Raw genomic sequence first — 6000 nt, 5'->3', positions numbered from 1 at the left:
TAAAACATGCTACAATTTTATACACATATATAAATATATCACTAAACACATCTTACTTTGTACACACATTCACATATTAATTAAAATAATAACATAATTAAAAAATAAATACCTTGATGCCACAAAATTATAAATACTCTAGTGACCAAATTTCCAATAGATACTCCTTCAATTTCTACACAAAATCAACCCAAAAAATTAAATTTAAACAAACTTAAACCTTGACTGAGTAAAAGTACAAAATTAAACTAATAGACATCTGTAATTTATGCTCAGTATAAAATACACAAAACCTTGATTGAGTATATATATATATATTTATATATAAATACACAATTATAAGCCAACTATGAGTATTTTGGCTTAATTTGTCACCATAGAAATATGGTAATGAACGTAAAGTCGTATATTTATTTGTTGTTGTTATAAATATATATACTTAACCATTCTGTCTTGTACATTTTTTTGCTTTTTTTTTTTGTTATATGTTGAAAATAAAAAAGTCTTGATATGACAAAGTGGTTTAAAATATTTGCTTCTATATGAGTCCTACAGATTTTGAAGAAACATTAAATTGATCCTTAAAAGAATTGACAGAAAACTATTGCTAAAAAAGTCTTACATTTTGACACTACCATACTATATATTACACATTTATATATTAGACTTACAGCTCCCTGAGCGTTCTAATGTTACCAATCTCTGGAGGAATGGAACCACTGAGTCGGTTTCCCAGTACACTCCTGCACCAAACCAGCCAACAGTTAAAAAATGATGACACATTTGAGAGATACATTGTGATATTGATATAAATAATTGATAAGAAGAGAGCACAAGTAACTTACAGAATGCGCAGGAGTGCACGAGAAAGGCTTGGGGGGATTGATCCATTGAGGTAGTTGCAAGAGAGATCACTGTGTTTAGTTAAAGAAAACTGAGTCTTCTGACACTCTATAATAATATTTATTATCTAGTAATAAACTCTGAAAACCATGCTTCTACTACTACTGGAACTACCATTCAACTCTGAATGCATTGCCGTGTTATTGCATGAGTAAATTCTGAAAAGTACTATCTGATTTATATATGTGACTATGGGAATGTTTAATAATGAAGTTATGTCTCACATGCTATTTTCCATATTTGATATTGTCCTGTATGTAATAATTAACATGTTCTAGCACTTTTCTATCAAATTAAAATCCAATGTAAATGTGCACTTAAGTTTGTAATCCAATGTAACTTTTTCTGTAAAATATATATAATTCCAATATAATATGAATGTGCACTGAACTATATCAACTAATTTGAAAAACCTCATATCAGAAGTAAAAAATATAACTTTTAAAATCCAATATATTTAAAAGGTTGTTATAAGCATCATTACTTACATATATTTTATCTCTCTCTATATATATGTATATATATACATATACATATTTAAATACTTACAAACTGTACACTATGATTTGGTTCCTTCAATAAAACACATTGAATTTACAAATACAAAACTCAAACCTCAGGTTCATTTTTCAATGATCAGATATATCAACAACATTTCACAAAAGGCAATCAACATAAAAGACCAATAAAAGAATCAGACCCTTCAACAAAGCTACAAAAACTCACTAATAGACATCTGTAATTTATGCTCAGTATAAAATTCACAAAACCTTGACTGAGTAAAAGTATCAAATGCTAAAACAAGAAAAATTCCAAAATTAGGAATAGCTAAAATTAAGGCATATTTGAATCTTTCAACACAATAGTCCAGCAAAATAAATCAGAGATAAATGCAAATATCAAAGGCCCTTTAGTATATATAGCAAGTCTCAACAAATAATCCAGACCCATTCTCTGACAGACTAGACAAACACAAAGGAAGGCAGCGATGAACTTTCCTTCTTCAATATGCATATAGCCGATGATTCAAAAAATTCTTAGAACAGAATATGTACACGGTAGCTCAAATATCTAAAGACTTGAAGACTAGATTAAAAGGGGAAGAATAAAAAAGACCTTCAAGCTGAATGATTGAAATACCAGACCCCAGACCGAAAGAAGCATAAAACCCAGAAAAACCATTCCTTGACTTTCCCTCAATTCTCTCAGCAGCCAAACAGAAGACAATCAATCTTCCAAATAAACAAATATATACATATATATATATAAGAAAATAAAGAAAACAAACCAAAAAATGATCACAGAGAAAGCTCAAATGTTTATAATAGCTAGAGAAACCAAAACCGTTACTTGCATTTCCATGTGTATTCTTTTCCTCTCTTCTCAAAACCAAAACCTCAAAACTCATAACTCAAACAAAAACTTGGGTGGGTTTCGGGTTACCTGTGTTTCGGCAGAGAGAGCAACTCGTAGCCAAGAGGGTGTCGCCGACCGTTTGGAGAGAGAGCCGAGAGGGAGTCGCAGACCGTCGGCGTCAGGGAGAGAGACCCGAGAGTGAGCAGACCCGTCGGTGATCGAAGGTGAAGCTGAGAATGGCCAAGATCGTCAAAGTACGAGGCTGGCAACCTGAGAACGCCGACTGTCGTCGAAGTCGATGGCTGGCGAACTGAGAACGCCTACTAAGAACCCCAAGATCGTCGGAGTCGGAGGCTGGCGGACTGGAGACGATGCAGAGAGCGGAGAGAAGCTGGGGAAATAATCTCCTCTTCGATTTTGGAACGAAGATGCAGAGATCTCAAACTGAAAAATGCAAAAAACGAAACGAGGAGAGTGGAGGAGATTAACGATTTAGGGTTTTATTTCTTTTTTATTAAATACTGAAATATAATAATAACAATGAAATGGCAAAAATATCCCTACAACCATTTTCCATTTATTTTATATTACGGTGTATATACAATATTGTTACACCCCCAAATTTGGAGATTCATTTGTCGAATCTCTTAGCTCGCGAGATTGCAGACCGAATATATAAATTAAAGAAAATATGACCATTTATACAAATGAATATATATATCCAAAAGCTACATCATTGGTCCGGTTTGAGCATGAGCTAGGTGCGCATCACTCGGTCGCAAGTAAATCGCGTATACCTTTCGGGGGCCGCGTTCCGCCCCCGAACCCCCAAAACTAGGGCGTTTCACCCCTAGACCCCGTGAATAATTACTGAAAGGGGTAAATAGAGTCAAGGCATACTCTAATAATTTTCTCTAACCATGGGGAAGTTGGATAAACACGATAGAATTTATTTATTTTTTACTCTTTGATAAAGAATGAATTCCATACCAAAGAGTGAGGGACAAACTGTAGTGGGCAAAATCAGTGACCTTAATAAAAAAGAATCCAACAAGCAATCACTCAGCCCAATGAGATAGCCTAATTAGCCAACAAGACCCAAACCCATCCAAACGCCCAAAACCATACCCGAACATGAACCCGGATACGCTCAGTCAGCCAGGGACCTTGAAACAGTCAAGGCTCCCACCACATTCGCCAAGAATATTTCGGAAAGAAACCACTTGGAACGAGTACAACTTTTTCTTAGTTCAAGAGTAGTAGCTGGTTACGATTTTGAAACCAAAAGAAAAAAGTTTTCCCAAACTTGTAACCTGTTACCAGTTTTAAACTTGTAACCTGTTACCAGTTTTAAACTTTAAAAAGTTGTAACCAGTTATAATTTATCTCATTGCTGGTTACCTGAATAAAATTTTGAAAAAAAGGACAATTTCATATTCAAACTCTCAACTAATAAATCAATTGTTGGTCTCAATTTTTTTAATAGAATTGTAGATCGACTAATATTGATCTTGAGTAGCATAAAATCAATCGAAATTGTGAATGAAAGTTTACAATATGTGGGAATGTGGAAAATTTTGAAACTTAATTGCCAACAAATAAGAGTATAAATCCTGTAAATTTTTTGGTAGAAAAAGATAGTGATCGAGGTAGAATGACATATGAAATTATATTATTACATTAATTATCTCTTTAATTAAAATTTTAAGATGGCATATATGTAAGTTTCACTATAAATAATATTGTTTCCATGATTACAATAAAATTTGTGACTAAAAATATATTTAAAAGTCCGTAGCTAAAAGTATTAGCAACAAAAATAATAATTTATTGTGACTAAATATATTTTTGCTCAAGGACAAATTGTTACTGTATAATACTTTCAGTCACAAATAATTATTTGTTAAGATTAAAAATGACATATAGTCATAAAAAATTTATGTTATGACAAGAAATCATCAATGATAATTTATGTTATGCATGGTAGGTCGGTTCCTTAAAAACCGACCTGCCATGCTTCTCTTTGACTAACATGATAGGTCGGTTCCCTAAGTACCGACTTATGAACATATATTAAGTCAGTTTCTGCAGAATTGACCTACCATGCCTGATGTCCAGATTGTAGTAGTGATTGGCCGCAGCCAACTTGATATCCTGGACGCGGCCTCCGCGCGAACATGGCCCAGAATATGACCCGTGGCCGCGGCCATCAAGAATCACTGGCCGCGGCCGTGCGACAAATTTTTCTTTAAAATTTAAATTTTAAATGTAATTATTGGGGGCTATAAAAGGGATTAGGGTTAACTTTAATCATAACTTTGGATTGCGATTTTTAGAGCTAGAGTAGCAGAGGAGGAGGAAAAAATATCATCATCTATATTCTTTAATCTAGTTTTTCATTCTTCTCAAAACACTTTTATTTTCATTGAATATTTATGTTTATGAATATGAAATATGATTATTTATTAATTATATTTTTAGATTTTTTTATTTGAATTTCTACGACATTTTATAAGAGATGTTTACATAAATATGGGGAAAATATAAATAGTTTCTAAATTTATGGGAAAAAAAATAATTGTACAAAATATAGTAAGTTTTGGAAAAAAAGTTTAAAATATGGTAAATAAATTACCATAAACTTAATTCTCTTCTCTCCTCACGATCTCTGTCTCTTCTTCTCATTTCTTTCTTTCTCCTCTCCCATTTCTTCCTCATTTCTTATTTTCTTTCTCACGATCTCTCCTCAGATTTCTTCCGGCGATGCTACCTCCGCCGCTGCCTCCGACGACGGCAACGACGAACTGGTTTTTCTTCTTCTTCTTCTTCTTCTTCTTCTTCTTCTTCTTCTTCTTCTTCTTCTTCTTCTTCTTTCTTTCTTTCTTTCTTTCTTTCTTATTTTTCTTCTTCTTCTTTCTTTCTTCTTATTCTTCTTCTTCTTATTTGGTCTTTCTTATTCTTCTTTTTCTTTCTTCAAATCTAGTTTTATTCTTTTTCTTATTTTTCACATCTGATTTTGAACTTCATATTTTATTTTTCTGGGGTTTTTTTTTAAATCTGTTTAAGTAACTAGGTACTTGACACTTGACTTCATATTTGATTTTTTTGGGTTTTTTTTCTAAATCTGTTTAAGTAACCAGGTACTTGACTTCATATTTGATTTGATTTAAGAAATGTACTGAAGAAAAGTTGACTGCTATTATTTAATGTAGACTAGAGTAGTATAAGAAGCTAGGTAGTTGAATATTTTAGGGTACTTTTAACATATGAAAGCTTAGGTTAGCTGATTAGTTTTTTTGGTTGAAAATGGCAAAAGTTGTCAAAAGGTTTTTCCCTGTGATGTTTAGATCAATTGGATATAGCTTTAGCAGCCAAACATTCATCAAAAAAGGTTCTAACATAAATATTTATGTGTTTATTAATTATTTAAAGAAATAGAACTAGAATGTTTGCTCAAAAAATGTATCGATAGGTTTACAAAATTTATTCAGAATACAAGTACAAGAAATAAAAAAACAAGCAAACAAAACTTTTAATTTTTCTGGGTTTTTTTTTTCCAAATCTGTTTAAGTAACCAGGTACCATGACGCCTGATTCATTTTATTCATATCAGATTTTTTTTAGACCTAGGTGTAACCAGTTACAATAGCGATTAATTTAGATTCTTTTGTTTAGATTTGATTTTGTTTTCACACCTGACTAAGCAACCAGGTACCATAGCAATTGGTTCTTTTTTTTAGA

General features: G+C 32.3%; 1 long non-coding RNA gene across 1 annotated transcript; it reads right to left on the bottom strand.

The window, feature by feature from the left end:
- Positions 1-500: 500 nt before the first annotated feature.
- On the bottom strand, positions 501-2886 carry LOC133800737 (uncharacterized). The gene is made up of 3 exons (XR_009876590.1): positions 2347-2886; positions 846-914; positions 501-743 (listed from the first exon to the last, which is right to left on the bottom strand). It is a non-coding gene; the product is annotated as an uncharacterized LOC133800737 (long non-coding RNA).
- Between the last annotated feature and the right edge of the window lie 3114 nt (positions 2887-6000).

The sequence above is a fragment of the Humulus lupulus genome, chromosome 9 (genome assembly GCF_963169125.1).
Source record: "Humulus lupulus chromosome 9, drHumLupu1.1, whole genome shotgun sequence".
Lineage (NCBI taxonomy): Eukaryota > Viridiplantae > Streptophyta > Magnoliopsida > Rosales > Cannabaceae > Humulus > Humulus lupulus.
The sequence above is the reverse complement of the archived record's forward strand: the minus strand, read 5'-3'. Positions and strand labels throughout refer to the sequence as shown.